Genomic DNA, 17,523 nt, shown 5'->3' with positions numbered 1-17,523 from the left:
ACATTTAGTGCCCGTGGGTTGCTTCATCACTTTTTGACTGGACTCTTACATCAACCTCCTAACTGGCTTCATCCTGCCTGGACTCTGTCCCCACGCTCTGCAGGAAGAGCTCTCTAAAGCACATCTGATGATGTGTCTTCCCTGCTTAAAACTCTGCAAGCACTTCCCACCACTTCTAAGGTCAAATCCAAATGCCACAGCATACTCCCGCCCCTCCCCTGAGGCTGCCCACACTCAAGTCACACCGAAGTACTCCTGAGGTTATATGATGAGGTGTTACCAAAAGTGGAACAAGAACTCAGCTGAGGGTTCTTCCCACAGTCCCAGGTTCTCCCAGGTCTAATGCTGGACCACAGAGAAGATGGCTAGGAGCAAATGGCATTGAACCATGGCCAAGGTGAAAGAAATCAAGACCAACTAAGTCCTTAGTCGTGATAAGCTTACAATATTATGGCAGTCAGCCAATCCACCAACCAACCAAGTGGGAGAGTAGACATCTGAGACTCAGACATAAGATAGTTCATTTGTTCTTTACAACAACAGTGATGAGGAAATTTTCAAAGCTGTGGAAACTGAGGCTTACAGAAGTCACAGCTCGTATCTGGACTAAAACGCCAGCCAAGATCCGACTTTGAGGTTCCAGAATGGTATATCCCATGGCCCAGTGGCCATTACTACATTGTACCTCTAAGCACCTTACACTCAACGTGTCTGATGCCGAACAACAGCACTTAGCTCCTAAGAGTTCATTCTGTCCAGGCGACCCTATTGATGAGTTCCTGCAACTCCTTAGATGGAAAGATTGTGACACTGGATGTTCATTTAACAGAAGAGGGAGAAAATTCCACTCTAACTGTTCTATACTTACCCAAAGACGTGATCAAAAACCCTGACCAGGCTAATGCTTCCTCCATCACACTTCCTAGTAATAACTGTGTGTGTTTATGGGGGAAAGGGTAGAAGAACAAGGTCCAGAAGAGAGCAAGACGAATATTTGGACAGAAGCACGCATGGAACCAATGGGAGCCTGGAGCCAGCTGGCACCAGCTCACCAGAGACAATTATACGCATGACTTCCCAACTTCATATGCAGTGAGATCTTGTAATTAGAAACCAGCCATGTGGGAATGTTTACACCATGGAAATTGGCAAACACTCCTAGTCAGGTTTGTTTTGTTTTCGTTTTTCCCAGAGAATCAGTTATTAAACATTTACCAGCCACCACTCAGTGGATCCATGAGAAGCCACTGAGTTAGGATGATTCGGGATTTAAGCTGTAGCCATAGCTGTGCCCCCAACTCACTGTTTGACTTGGGCAAGTATCTTCCCTTCCTGGCCCTCAATGACCTTAACTGTAAAAGGGGAGCAAAAAATCCTTGCTTCCCTGACACACCACTTTATAAAGTAGGACAGTGGACCTAAGGGCATTTTGGTAAATGTAAAGCTATGAGGACATATTTGGCAATGTCTGCAGACATTTTTGGTTGTCACAACTGGAGTGTGTGTGGTGCTACTAGCATGCCATGTGTAGAGGCCAGGGGTGCTGCTAAACATCCTACAATGCACAGGAGAAGCCCCACAACAAAGACTTATTTTGCCCCAAATGTCAGCAGTGCCAAGGTTGAGAAGCCCTGATCCAAACATATTGAAACATGGTGGCCCGTTCAAGTTTCCTGAACACATCAGCATCCAGGAGAAAAATAAAGGCAACTTGGGTCAATTCGCAGGAACCCTGGACGGTCAGTGGGTGCAGAACACTGTGATATGTGCTGCAGGGCGACAGCACAAGGATACAACAGAGTTCCTGCGCTAACACAGTGCCTGGCACACAGTAGGTGCTCAATAATGGTTTGTGGGAAAAGCAATGAGTCTAGCTGGAACTGCAGTGTACTCTCTCTAACAGATCCACACTCCACTGTGGGCACACTCCCCCTCACAGTGACTCCAGGCAGAAGAAACTGATAAGAGGGATTTCACCTCCTCTGGGAGGGAGATGGGAAGAAATGGTGTGAAGTCCCAGCCCCGGGGACTCGGGTCAGACAAATAATCACTAGCCTGGCACTCACAGCAGCAGTGGTCAGAAGAGCAATTTTATTTATTATTAATTATTATTAATTATTTATTAATTAATTATTTATTTATTAGTCACTTTCTAATATGAGTTGAAACATCTTGAAAGGTGAGGTTTTCAAACCCTCTCTGCGGAGTCAATTGTTAAAAACACACAGCAGGCAGTCTTGCTTTCCACACATTCAGAAACCGCTTTTTTTTTAGACACTCCTTTTCTCCCTGTACCACTTGGGACTGCAAATGCATTTAGCACAAACCACCCGAAGTGGAAATGGCGTTGGTTAAGAAACACTCCAGGCGCTGTGGCAACCATGGGGGAACCAGGTTGGCACGGCCCAGACACTCACGAGGAAAAAGCGATGACACACCACCCACCGACTCTCCCCACGCCTCTGGGGCCTGGAGTCAGCAGGGCTGTGGGGCGAAGCTTCGCCACAAGCCTTTCCTGGAAGACCCCCCGTGAGACTCTCAGCCCCCCGGCCCTGCGCTGGACTGGGAGAGGCAGTCCATTTCTCAGGGAGTAGATGACAGGACAGGACCTCCCTCCGTGTCTCCCTGACCATAAACCATCTGACTCACAAAGCCCTTTAGTTAAAAGCCCAAGGGTTCAGAGCTAATTCTAGATGTAGCAGAAGCCAGCAGCTTCTCTGGCACCAGACCTGTGAGCAGAATAATGGGGGTAATTTTGCCCCTCCTGGTCTATGAATGACGGCAACTCACTCAACTACAAATTAGACTCACAGGATGCCAGAGCTGGAAGCCACCTGAGCACCTGCCTCTCCTCGCCTACTCCACTTTAGGGATGGGGGCCCCTGGCCCAGGGGAGGAGGCAGACCGCCCAGGCCTGCTGTGGAGTTTCTTACCGACTCTTAGTCGAGTGTAGTCTTCTGAGGGCTCAGTGAGTCTTTTGTGTTCAGGTCCCTGAACTCTGAACCTTAAAGCTTATTTGGAGCTCAGGAATAAGCTAGATACAATCCAGGTAGGACCTGGGGCCACAGGATGGAAGTAAGACAGCTGCAGGGGAAGACATTTCAGAAGTAACTACTTGGTGAGAACTTGGCTCTATCCTTGGATGAACTTGGCCCCTTCCATCCTCATCTCTCGTTCATTCTTCACGTCTGTGACCCGGAAACATGGGTCTTATTCTGCCCACAATGGAGATAAGGGGACCCAGGCTAAGAGAAGTAAAGAAAGTGCCGAAGTCCAAGCAGCTAGTGAATCCCTTTGATTCTGATGCTCTTGCCTTAAACAAATTCTTTTCTTTTTCATTATAAAGTCCTAATATTGAAAGCAAGAATATGATAACTTCTTCAGGAATGGCAAAATCATTTTGCCACATTATTTATATATATAATTATTATATTTTAATAATAATACATAATATAAATATATTATAGTTTTATAATAATTATTATTAATAATAATAATTAATAATCTCCAGAATTATTGGACAGCAAGCTTGACTTTTTCTCATACTAAAATGGTCAACATTTCTAGATGTGGTGTCAAGGGCCTGGGTCACTGGAGGAGATAAGTAAGATGGCCATCGTGACCTCATCTTGGGGTCTGAATGCAGCCACACACCTGAATGACACACAGGACAGTTATAAAACCCTACCTGGTGGGTCAAACCCTTGTTTGGGGTGCGTCCAGACAGACGGACAGCAATAAGGAGGAAGGATCCCACTGAGGCCCACCCTGCAGCCTATCACTAGCTTCCTGTATTTCTTCCATTTTGGGGACAAAGATTCTGAGAATAAAGCGTGGCACCTCCCTTGTGTTTTCTGGTAGCTCATGAGCTACCAGAAAAGATAAACACATGAAACAACAATTAGAATACAGTTTGGCAGTTGCTGTAACGGGAAGCCTAGGCTGAGGTGGAAGCACCAACGATGGGCATCTAACTCCACCCACGTGGTGGGGATCTGGTCGGTTCAGGCTTCATGGAGGGGTCAACGTCTGAGCTACGTCTGGAATCCACACAGGACTTAGCCAGGCCAACGGGGGGTATGAGAAGGAGAGTGGGGAAGGAGGGCAGAGGTCACAAGGCAATAAAAATGGACAGGAGTGATGGCGTTCCTGATGTAAGGAGCTATGTTAGTTGGGTATGGCCGGACTGTGAGAAAATGATGGGTCAGGTGGGAGGGAAGCCTGGACTGGACCTGGAGGTCGGGGCTGAGCTGGACCACAGGCGGCCAGCAAAGCCTCGTAAACGAATCCATCCTCCAAATGGGAGCTGGATCACAGTGTTTACCTTTCACTATTTGGCAGGGACGGGGTGATGTTGTCAGGTTTATGCCTTATGTCATATCTGTGTGTGGTGTGTTTGTGTGTGTGAGCATACTTACTATTCCATCCTGGCTGTCAATTATTTTATCTCTAAAATGGGGAAAACATGATGTGCTCCATATCCCTAAAGTGTTATACGAATGAGATAGTTAATAAAAGGTTTATTAAAGATTAAAAAAAGATGAGAAGCCTATACGAAGAATGATCGCTGGCTTCTCTCAAGGAACTCTAATATGAAAATATGCACCCCAGAAGAATGAACTGGGAGGAGATCATGGCACGCAGAGCAGAGGAGATCACTTCCTGCAGCCATAGGTATTCTCGTCTGGAAGGCCCTGCCCCATGCCGCATCCAGGGAGCAGCTTGCACCGGGCGCCTGTGTTCAGGACTCACTTTCCGATTCGCAGGACAGATATAAGGAGGCAAAAAACTAAACACCAAACACCCACCTTTCTTATTTATCCAGTTAATGTTCCCAATTTGAGATAAAATAATTATTTTCACAAAGCCCTGCTTGAATCCTAGAGAATACATAGGTGGACAGAGCGTATTTGCTATTCAGATGAAATGGCAAGTCCTTGCCATAAAAGGTGGGCAGAGAACTGCCCAGTTGATTTGTTTCTCCTCTCCATCAGCCCTGGCTCTTGGGATGTCTGACTGCTGCTGAAATCAGGCAAGACAAAGCCAAAGCAGACTGCCCGCCCCAGTACCTGGAGCCAGGGCCAGTGCGTAGGGGGATAAAAGCTTCCTTCAGAGGGCAGTTGTTTCCAACCGTTCCACAATTACCTTTATTAGCATAACGTCGTGTCCTGCGTTTTGTAAAACACTTTCTTTTTCCATCTCGGGAAGAATGCAGCAAGAGAAATTGCTGCTACTGGGGGAAAAATGTCTATAAAATCTAAACCATGGGGCATTTGTTCAAGACTCCTGGGTAATAATGTCTCTTGATATATAATTCATGATAGCCTTAAAGCTTGGCCTACTTCTGACACAGAGATCATATATTTTGGAGAAGTCAGGTGGGGGGCAGGGAGAAAGAGAAAAATCACTTTTAAATGGTTCTGCTGTGCTTCGCCTTTTGAGTAATGCCAGACCATATTTTGGACGACTCTTTTCTACCATAAGGGCTTCCCTTAAAGAGCTTTTTTTTTTTTTTTTTTTCTCTTAAATAGAAGAGGCAGCATATCATCCAGTTTCAGTTTTATCTTCTGCAACACTAGATAAAGATGAGGCTGAACCCATCTGTTAACACATACAGACAGGCTGCAAACTGTGTGAAAGAGCACACACACACACACACACACACACACACACACACACACAATCCTTGCAAAAAGGGAGAAAAAAATCCACACTTTAAAAAAATTTATCATCAGCAATGCTACCCAATGCCGACTAGATAGCAGCACTTTTATCCTTTTATGGGCAGATTCAGGAGGAAGCCAGCCTCGCCACAAAGGCTGCACCCCCTACGCTGCCACGTGAATTGGGATCCTGGGACTGGCTGCGGGCCAGGCCCTTCCCCTATAGCCTGGGGTTCCAACCTCATCAAACTCAGCGATGATCCCCCTGGGCACCATTACCTGCCATGTCTCAGTGCACTCGAGCTGATGCTAAAAGAATCACGGGGCAGAGGGAAGGTTTCCACCCTCTGGTGCAAAGGCCATGCTCCCGTGGCTGGATTTTCTGGGGAAAAGGAGCAGGCAGGCTGCCTGGACCCCATCTGGTCACTTGGCATTTCCTAGGGCACTGCTGGTGAGGGGGGCACTGCTGGTGAGGGGGGCACTGCTGGTGAGGGGGGCACTGTGGATTACCCTCTCTAGGCTTTTCTTTTTTAATCTTTAGTTATTTGTTTTTTGGTTGCGCCGCACTGTGTGTGGGGATCTTAGTTCCCAGACCAGGGATCGAACCCTCGCCTGTCCCCTGCAGCGGGAGCGCAGACTGCTTAACCACCGGACTGCCGGGGAAGTCCCACCCTCTCGAGGCTTTGAAAACTGCTTCTGCTCAACAATTCCTGAAAACGCTGTATGCAACTGATCAGATCAGATGCAACAGATCAGAGACTGGAGGTCGGAGGTGACCTGGATGGGCCCTCGCCAGAGCTGGCATTGCTCATATGTCCACAGTTAACCTCTTTCAAGTGGGCACCGTGCAGTGGAGAGTCCCGAAATGCACAGAGTTCTTTTGTTTCTTAAACGCAGAAACCGTGTGAATCAGAGAGTCCCAAAGATAAGCAAGCTTCATTTCATTAATGAGGTGGAGCTTGAGACCTCACAGTTCGGAAGAGGATGGGGGTGGAGGTGATAAGCACGAGCAATCGCCTAGGCCACTGCACTTGAAGAGGCTTACACGGTCTCTAGGGAGGGCCCAGAGCCCACGCTACAATCCACGCACCCTGCAGTCTCCAACGCTAGGTCCTGGGGGTTCCGCTTCTGTGGTGTCTCACATCGCCCCTCCCCCTCCCCCCACTGCTGCTGCCCTAATTTCGGTGCTTATTATCTTTCTCCTGGATGGTTTTCCACATGCGGCCAGATGACTCTTCCTGAAGCAGCAAAGCTCTCATTGCGTCACTCCATGGCTCAAAAACCTTTAATGATTTCTCCATTGACTAAGAAACAAAGCCCAGCTTCTAATTTTTAAGGCCTTCTTCAGTAGGTCCCGGCCAAAATTCTAGCCTCACCTTCTTTTTCTCCTTCCCATACCCTACCCTCCAGCTCAATGTCACCTTTCCAGCTGTCCCACCTGCATGCCCTTGCTCTTATGTTTCCCTCTGTCTAAAATAGTTTTCTCTCTACTCCATCTCCTGAATCCTATTCATCCTTCAAGACCAGATTCAAAGGCTACTTCCACCATGGTCTCAAACTTGACCCCCAGGGAAAATTTCTCTGTCCTCTGACCTCCCATAATTTTACCATCTCAATCGCATTCTTTTGTGAAAACAGATTCTGTAAGTGTTGCTTTACTCCTTAGGCTGTAAGATGAGGGCAGAGGACTGCTCGATTGACTTAGCAGGTTTATCCTATCTCGATCGGTCCTGGCACGTAGGAGGTGCTCATTTATGTTAAATAAGTGACTCACGCATGGTGAGGAAGGCTGCAAGATTGCAGACGTGCAGCTCTTTTGTGGGAGCACAGCTATCTAAAGAGATCAAATGAGTGCAGTGTACATGTGCATCATTAAAGCACCCTAAGGTATGCAGGGAAGGCAAGCTGGGTGGGCTGGGGTCAGAGGTGGATGATGTTCATGACCTCCATCGTGATAAATCCAATGGTCAATTCTCAGTCTCCGTCTTTACCAGACCATCAGCAATTCTGCGCAATTGAGTCCTCATCCCTTCTAGAAAGTCTTAGGAGAGCACAGTCTCCTATTTTTCCTCCTAGTTAATGTCTGCTCCCTCCCAGTCTCCTTAGCTGGTTCCTTTTCTTTTTTTTCCAAAACTCTTGACATTGGCATTCCTTAGGGCTCAGATCTTCAGTCTCTCTCTTCCCTATCAGGACTTAACACCTTTGGTGATCTCACCCGGCGTCATGGCTGTAATATCACCTATATTTTGATAAATCTCAAATGCCTATTTCCAGCTTTGAACTCTCCCTTGCTTGCACTAATCACAGCCTGCTCAAAATCCACACTTGGATGCCGAACTCAGACTCAGAGTGGCCCCAACCTGAACTCCTCCCTCGTCTCTGCTCCCAATCCTACTTCATCCACAGTCTCTCTCATCTCAGCTAATGACAATTCCATCCTTCCAGTTTCTTAGCACAAAATATTGAGTCATCTTAGCCTCCTCTTTCTTTCAGATCCCACATCAAATCCTTCAGGAAATTCTTCTGGCCTTACCCTTAAAATATATCCAGCACACATCCAAATGTATCCCCTTACTCTCCTTCATTTTGTCCCATGCTCTTTTGGCCTTCTGGTAAACTAGAAAGCAATAAACATTATTTTATTACCTTCGCCTGAGTTACAATAACTTTATTATCTGCTTTTTCTCACTAACGTCTCATACGCCCAGTGCCTAGAGCAATGCATGAGCACAAAGTAGGCATTCAACAAATATCTGTCAAGTGCAAGAACGAATGACTTTAGCTGATGACCTCTGAACTGTAGCTTAAACAATAAGTAGCATTTAGCCTCAAAGAAAGGCAACCACAGCTGAAAGGCATCTGTAGGTAGGGGGATTGGAGGAGCAAGGCCCTAGAGGTACACAGAACCTTCTTCAACCTCTTCAGATGCAACGCTGTCGCGAAAGCCTGCCTGCAGGATACCAAACCATGAAAGAAGCCGGACCTGAGCAGTTTCCAGCTTGTCTGTACCCGCCAAGAACGTTTTCAAGTGGCTTCAATGGACAGCTATGTTTTTTTTGGTGAAAAAGACATACAATCAAAATGGAAATGAAAGACACAAAAGTTGGTGAATAATTGTGTGGAAACACCCCCTGTACAATTTTATTTACATTACACATTATTTCGCACCTTTTTTTCCCCCTAAAATATTACAAAGACATTAGCCCTGGTTCTATCCGTTTTCACCCATAATTAGACATCCTGTAAGTCCATGTTCAGGGCCAGGCCCTCGTCAGTCCTGCTCCCTGTCACACCCTCTGTGCCCACCCAGGGACAGTAAGTGTTTCAAAATTATTTGTTCAATGAATGAAGACATGAATAAACGCCTTCTAATTGACTCCTGCCAGAACCAGCGCCACGATGTAAGAATATATTCTGAGAAAGAATGGAACGCGCCTTGAGACTTGTCCTCAAGGCAGAAAATACATCAGCCCTCACTTCCGCCCAGCCCCTTACCCAAGTGCCTGGTTTCCAGCAGACATTCGAGAAGGATTCAGTGCCTAGAAGTCAAGTTCATCTACAGTAAGTCCTCTACATATGAACCTTCCAGTTTCAAACTTTCAAAGATGCGAATGTGCATTCACATGTCCAATCACGTAAGTACATCCTCTACAAGTGGTTGTGCTTTTGTGTACTTTACTGTACAGTACTGTATAGAGTACAGGAGTACAGTGTCTTTATTTCAAGCCCAGGATGTCTGGAAACAAGCATAATAGCAGCAGTGATGTAGCTGGTACTACTGTACTCTTCAAGGTACTGTACTGTAAGATTAAAAATGTTTTCTTGGGGCTTCCCTGGTGGTGCAGTGGTTGAGAATCTGCCTGCCAATGCAGGGGACACGGGTTCGAGCCCTGGTCTGGGAAGATCCCACATGCCGCGGAGCAACTAGGCCCGTGAGCCACAATTACTGAGCCCGCGCGTCTGGAGCCTGTGCTCCGCAACAAGAGAGGCCGCGATAGTGAGAGGCCCGCGCACCGCGATGAAGAGTGGCCCCCACTTGCCTCAACTAGAGAAAGCCCTCGCACAGAAACGAAGACCCAACACAGCCATAAATAAATAAATAAAAATTTTTAAAAAAAATGTTTTTTTGTGTGTGTGTTTTTTATGTATTATTTGTGTGAAAAGTGTTATAAACGTATTACAGTACAGTACTATATAGCTGATTGTGTGAGTTGGGTACCTAGGCTAACTTTGTTGGACTTACGAACAAATTGGACTTACGAAAGCGCTCTCAGAATGGAACTCCTTTGCATGTAGGGGACTTACTGTACATGCAGACCTGGAAGTGGGAAAGGGCGCTAAAGTACATCCATCTTCTTGACCCTGTGCTAGCATCTCAGCATCTCTACTCTCTTGCTGGGATTTGATCCAGGGTAGAGAGCTGGTGTGAAGCACTTTGGCATGGTGTCCACCCTGCCATCCAGGGAGGTTATGGCTGGAATCAGAAAGGCTCTACTCTACAATGAGTCCTTTTAGTGGATGGGCTGAGTCACAGAAGCCTCAGTGTTTGCATCTGTAAAAAGGGAATTATCACACCAGCGGGCCACACGAGGATTGGTAAGCCCCTTGGAAGACTGACCTCACTGAGTTGTAGCCTTGGATGACCATTTCTTCTCCGGGGGCTCCCTGCCATGTCCCCCAGGGAGATGGGGCTTTTCGTGCTATTCAAGATGCCTCTGTCCAGCACATGCTGTGGCTTAGCTACTGTTGTCCAACAGAAGCTTCCCCTAGGCATGTTTTCTTCACAGATGTTTGTGAAGACACTTGTCGTTACCAAACTCAGAAGCATGATTAGGGGCTTCTGGGCTCTGAATAGAGTCAGGAATTAATGGGGCTGAAGAAGTAACTTCCTTGGAGACCACACTAGATAATCACATGGAAGATGAATCCGGCATCACTATGCAAGCTTTCTTCTACCTTTGGGGGGGTCTTTAACGTGGAAGGGGGTCAATGATTGCCATGGGAAATAAGGGGAAAGTAGAGCAGAAAAATAAAGCAGGATGTTCACAGCCCTGCTGCCCGTACACACACACACACACACACACACACACACACACACACACAGCCACTAAGCCTCCTGGAGGTCACAGCTGCTCAGATTCACCTCATCTATCAAAGAAACTGATTATCAAGGAAACTGATTAACAGCAAAACGAAAAAGTAGAAATTCCCATTTTCATTGTGGTAGAAATCAGGGGAGAAAGACCTGGGTCAGAACATTCTTTCATCTGAAAGTCATATTTCAATTGAACTTGCAAATGTTCTGGGGACCACTGGCAGGAGAGTGGAACACATTCATGAGAACCAACATTCCTTTCATTTGTTTTCCAACACGAGGGTACTCTCACGGCCACTAAGAAGAATCACACAAGCCTTATGCCCGGCATTTATGAGCCTCTAAACTAATGAACTTCCCTCTTCTTGGCTTGTATTATCTATTCAACAAACATTAGCTGAGGTGAGCAAGGACATGTCCTGGGTGGTGCAAAGGGTGTGGGATTTGGAGCCCAGGGGCCTTGGCTTCAACTTAAACAGTCTTAAAACAGGCATCTCCTCTCTTGGAGTCTCAGTTTCTTCATATAGTAAAATGAAGCTAAGCGCCACCCCCATGTCACATGGCTGCTGAAATTTAAACGAGCTCCTGTCTTACAGACCTAGCACAGCATCTGATATGTAACAGGCCCTCGAGCAACACTGAATCTGAATTGAATGCCTGTTAAGTAAATGCTACTCTGTTACTTGAACCACATGTACTTCTGACTTCAAAGTGGTCATATTATCGGGAAGGGAGATTGGAATACACGCACCGACATCTCTAGCGGGAGAGAGAAACTAGTGAAAGCTCTAAGACATCACAAAGAAAATGCTCTGGAGGGTCAGAGAAGGCAGAGGTTATTTACAGCCAGGGACATTCGGGAATGCTTTCTGGAAGAACGGATACTCGACGGAAGAGGATGCCACAGTTTATTTTAAAGGATAAGGAGGGAGGATGGTTTATTTATACTTTAATACGTAGAAAAGTCCAAGCCATTATGCTTGGTTATTTGGAGGGTGTAAGAAAAGAAAGAGAACATGACAAAAACCCTGTCCCTAGATAATTAATAACCCAGTTGGGAAGCAGTCGTGTATATACACATACACACATACACAAGTCAGCTGTCCCTGACAATTCGTAACAAACGGCTGATGGATAATTCAGAAATCTGGAGTGACTGAAAGGGCAAGGCAGGCCATGGGGTGCAGTCACTAGTGTGCAGGAAGGTCTCAAGTAGTAACCGGGGAGCTCTGGTTTCTCCCTTCCTGTGTGCCAGTATTCCCATCTGTAAAACAGATCCAACCATGTGGCAAACACGTGCTAATTTACGTCCTTAGTCTAGGGGGACAGCTGATGGGGTCAGGGTGGCCAGGCCACGCCCCTGGGGCCACAAGCAGCTTCATCCATTTCTTCTGTGTGCTGTACAAATATTACCATTTCCCACGTGGCTACGAAACAGAACATTTTGAAAATCCCTCGTCCAGATGATGTCAAAGAATCCTGCTTGTTTGGTCAACCTATCAAGCAGAGCCTGAGTATGGCCCTGAAAATGGAGAGGTTTTGAATTGGCTAAAAGCAGAAGCCAAGTTGGTCTATGCAAGGGGAGCTAGGGCTCTGGGCATAGCCCTGGCAGGTGAGCTCTGGCCTCCCTGCAAGACCAAAGAAGGCCCATAAAGTGTTGAAGCCTCCTCATTGTAATGTTCCGTTTTCTTTAATTGGTTGTATATTTTTAAAAATGGTCTCTGTGATGGTTAATATTGTGTGTCAGCGTGCTGGATGACAGGGTGCCCAAATATTTGGTTAAACATGATTCTGGGTGTGTCTCTGAGGACGTTTCTGGATGAGATTAACATCTGAATCCGTAGGCTGAGTAAAGCAGAGTGCCCTCTCCAGTGTGGGTGGGCCTCATCCATTAAAGGCCTGGATAGAGCAGGAGGCCGAGTAGAGGAGAATTCACTCTCTGTCTGTCTTTGAGCTGCTACATTGCTTTTCTCCTGCCTTCTGACTTGAATCATCAACTCCCCTGGTTCTCAGGCCTTTGGACTCAGACTAAAACTACACCATTGGCTCTTCTGGGGCTCCAGCCTTTAGACTGCAGGTCTCGGACTTCTTGGAGATATATGTTATATATTTATATATAATATACGTCTATTGGTCCTGTTTTTCTGGAGAACTCACCCTAACACATACCAGGTAACAGGGGATGCTAATTTGCTCAAGAAGTGAGATCACATCTGGTACAATTTCCCTTCCAAAAAGATGTTTTATAGTTATTAAATGTATTAATGTAAATTAGTGACTAGACATTGAGCCTTCCTGTGTCATCACAGTTGATATGAAGCAGAGAAATGAACACATATATTCAAATACTAAATTAACAAATGTGTAAATTTGAAGTAGGTCTGGGAAGTGCTCTGAAATCCAAAAGACCTTGTCTAAATGCTGGTTTTGACATTTGTGAGCTGCCTGACTGCAGATTAGTAAGCATCTCAGTTTTCTCACCTGTAACACCAGTACAGATACTCTTGTCAAGTTATTATAAAGCTTAGAGGCAGCTCAGAGCTTAGCGCACAATGGGTGTTCAGTAAATGTCAGCTTCCTGTCTCCCGTTAAAAACCCATCATCCCACAAGGCCCTACGGATGCAGTCTGGCCTCCACCTCGCCCCTCCCAGCTACCCGCTTCACTTATTCCCCCAGACAGACCGCAGGCCCTCTTTTCTCTGATTAGGCAAAGCACACTCTCACCTCGGGGTGGCCCCCCCTTTCCCTTTCTTCTGCCTGTACAATCCACGCTCTTCCTGCAGATGTGGACGTGCCTCCCCTCCCACTTCTCTCAGGCGTCTGCTAATCAGACTGCCTTCTCTGAACCACCCATATCAACATGAGCCTCTTCACTCTCTACCCGCTTTCCCCGGATGTACTTCTCCTCATAACTCTCACCACCGCCTAACAGTGTGTGTGTGTGTGTGTGTGTGTGTGTGTGTGTGCATGTGCGTGTGTGTGTGTGTGTGTGTATGCATGCATAAAAGCTAACAGCAGGGCCTTTGTATTGTTCGGTCCAGCAACATAGTAGGTGCTCAATAAATGTCTGTTGACAGAATGGAATGAGGGAATGAAGGAGTCAGGCTCAGTCATCACAGCCCCGCTGCCACCGCACACGTGCAGAAGTACAAAAGCAAGACGTTCAGTCTTGGATAGAAGCTGATGACAGGGTATGGGGAGCCCCAGCTGGCTTAATTAACCCTGAGCTCTCCTCGCTCTCCACGGCTGGGTGGAGAGGGCCTCTGTACAGAGGACCACCTCTCCTGACCACGAGGACCACCCTCACACAAACACTTAGAGCCACACTGGAAAGGTTTTCATAAACACACATCCTCACCCTCCTCGGCCTAAGCAGCTAGGGAGATAATGTGCCCTCAGAAAGCTTGGTCCAATCCTCACACAACTGACCACTATCCTATGCAGTGCCAAAAACACACGCTCTGAGTCAGACACACCTGGGTTCAAGTCCTGGCCGCTCCATTTACCAGCTATTATAACCTGAGCCAAGTGCTCCTATGAGGCCCTGAGCCTTAGTTTCCTCTTCCATAAAATGGGCATAAGTAATAAGGTGTGCTTTCTAGGAAGAGTAAGGGAGACCACGCAGGTGGGAAACCGAAAATCCATGTCCTTTAACTTGAATGACACATATCGGAGCTGCACACAGAACGTCTTCCCCCACTAACGCCCACAGAAAGGAAAATGATTAAGATGTCAATAAGGCCTATATTTTCCCCGTTATTACTAAAACACAGCATTCTAAATGAGCTGTTTTGTCTTGCGAAAACCTGTTAATGCTGGTGACGAAAGGGTTAGATGCTGAAGTGGATTTTGAAATTCCTGGACGCTCAGGATGAAATTATTTACATTAAAGGCGTTAGAGAAAAGGTAAATTTCAATTACAGAATAAAAAGCAAAACGACGTTTTATTATTTGCAAGTGAAAAATGCAGTTTACACTGGCCTCTCAGAAGTTGCCTTCTCGAGGTCTGAGGGGAAAAACAGACGATGATGGTTTGCCAGGACCCCCAGAGGATGTTATACGCGTGAGAAGCGTCTCCTACTGTGTGTGGTGGTCATCTGTGTTTTAACCGCCCCCTGGGGTCCGGTGGGTCCCCTCTTGCCTGCGATTGGCTCGCAGTGTGTTTCTTGAGCTGCATTTCACGCATAGAGGCCCCATGCCTTCGACAGGCTGGCCCGGCACGGCGTCAGCGAGACACGATCAGGGGCCCCGGACAAACGTCCCTTTGAATGTCCCTTGTGCCTCCAGTGAGCATTGCTTTGGGAAGTTCCTGCCTGAGTCACCACCGCAGCAGGTTGAGGCCCCTGACCGGAACTGACGAGAAGTCCTGCCCACCAGGAAGCCCAGCGGGCCCCTGACCACCCAGGCTCAGGTACAGCAGGGGCGAGGGCCCTGAAGACTCTCCCACTCTCTGCACCACGTCAGGACAGGAGCGCGGCCATGTCCCTGCCTTCTCACCGTCCCTGAAGTCCCACACCCCGGCCTCAATCCAAGGCCTCCCCGCTACCTGTGCTCTCCCTTCTCAAAGACCAGCGACACGGAGGACGGTGCCCCAGGAGCACACGGCTGCTCTTTGCTTGCCGCTCTCCCTCCTGTGCCCAGAGCTAAAAACGAAAACGGACCCTGAGTGCACTGAGCACCCACTATGTGCCAAGCGTGGCTCCGAACGCTCCACAGGCATCGCCCCATTAAATCGCCACAGCACCTCCAGGAGGAAGATGGAGTTCTTACCATCCGTATTTTGCAGATGTGAACAACGAGGCACAGAGAGGCTGAGTAACTAGCGCAAGGTCACACAGCTGCGGAGGGGAGGAGTGGTGGTCCAGACCTCCTGCTTGGCCTTTGGCCCTGCCCTCACATCTTCGTGCCTTGGTTTTTGTTTCTTTAAATTTAAGAGACTACCATTGCTCCCAGCAAGACAGGGAAGGTACAATAACAACAACAAAATAAATGTTTTGGAAAGCTCCAAAGAGAGACACAACAACAGTCAAAAGTGCGGTTACTACTGTCCCTCACCAGGACAGTGACCATCGACAATACTGGGGACCTTGAGTTACGTTTGCACCCTGAGAGTTCTTTGATGTCACGATGTGAGTTCCAGTGTGAGGGGCAAAAAGGCTTCAGAAATGTGATTATATTTGAATTTAAGAACTAAATTGATAAACCTGTTTATCTAGCATACAGTTAAAATACATGCTTTGCCAAATGTTCTCATCTTAAATAGACTGGAAACCTTAATTGTATTTGACTCTTGGGCTCCCAGAGTACTGGAGCAGCTGTGACCTCATGGAGTTATTCAGAACAGCTAGTATGCATCCAATACCGACTATTTGCCAGGTACACTGCTAGGTTTTACCCCTAGCGTAGGTCAATGACCCCAGATTTCTTCCATCCTGGAGAAGCTACGTTCGAATGTAATTGAATGTTGGCTGGTGCAGTGTAGTCTAGTTGACTTAAATATCAACATCAGACATGAGCTCAGTTCCTACTAGGCCATCAAATATTATTTTACTAAGAACATAACGTTCACATCCTGTTTAACAGGTTTACAGTGTATGGGTGGTAACAAGAATATACAGCCTTTCTGGCTGCCATGTGACTTGTATGTACCACCTCCCCTCCCGTGGCAGGCAGTCACAATTGATATAGGACTTGGCCATTGGCCCTGTTTAGCAAATGGAATGTGAGTAGAATAAAGCAGAAGTTTCAAGAAGCATCTCAAGTTTCTGCCACCTCGGTCACTCTCTTCCCTGTCATGAGGAGGACACTTTCCAAGAAGCAGCTGCCCCTTCAGCCCAGGTCTCAGAATAAGAAATGTGGGGCAGTACCACGAAGCCAACCAGCAACCCCTGACATGTGACATAAGTGAGAGGCTTATTGCTACCAACCACTGAAATTTGGGGGTTATTTCTTACTGTGGCAAAACTGACTAATTCACCACCTGATGCCATATTAAGTCATTTCATATTCACAGATATTACGTTGAGGTCAGCAAAGAAGGAATCACATCCATTCCATGACTAAGGTCCCAAAGACCTAAGAGTGGTTAAGTGATGGCCCAGAATCAAACAGCAAAGAGATGAAAGCCATGGGAACAAAACTATATACTTTATCATAGCTGATTATAATTAAAAACAAGACTGGCTCACCTTTAGTGTAAAAATCTCTCCTTTTTTTTGCAAACTACAGATCAATTCAAACACTAGCCAATCATAAAGATTTCATTGGTCTCTGGGTCAATTCCTGGTATCAGAGATGATGTAGCAAAAGTACTTGAGACACTTAATAAAATAAATGCAGAACTGAAGGACAGGGCTTCCATCTCCGTTGAACTGACAGGGCCCCTAGCCTCAGGCCTTCTGCCAGTGGCTGAGAGGCTGTTCGCTGGCTGTAGGAAGGCTTCCTGAGCTGGACGGTGTAGCTCTGCAGCGGCTACGTGACAAATATCCCCAGAATGCCCATCACAGGCCTGGGACCTGCCCAGGGAATGGTGTGTTATTTCACCAGGAAATTCAAACATAAAGAGACCCTGACCTTAAAACCTTTATGGGGAGGTATTCATTCAGGACAGAGGCTCACAGGATCTGACATAAGTGACTAATTCAATTTTCTTGTTTCTATTGTTTTAAATTCAAATCCTATTGTTCTTTGCCTCTGCTTTATTCTCTTCTTTCCCTCTTACTTTCACTTTTTAAAAAAGCTCCTTTCAACACGAATGAGTGAGT

General features: G+C 46.8%; 1 protein-coding gene across 2 annotated transcripts in view; it reads right to left on the bottom strand.

Moving 5' to 3' along the window:
- CYRIA (CYFIP related Rac1 interactor A) overlaps positions 1-17,523 on the bottom strand; it is a 107,773-nt gene that overhangs the window by 74,024 nt on the left and 16,226 nt on the right. The gene's annotated exons all lie outside the window — the stretch shown is intronic.

Source organism: Balaenoptera borealis, assembly GCF_965194805.1.
Source record: "Balaenoptera borealis genome assembly, chromosome: 15".
Lineage (NCBI taxonomy): Eukaryota > Metazoa > Chordata > Mammalia > Artiodactyla > Balaenopteridae > Balaenoptera > Balaenoptera borealis.
Note: the sequence above shows the minus strand (reverse complement) of the source record. Positions and strands in the feature narration are given on the sequence as shown.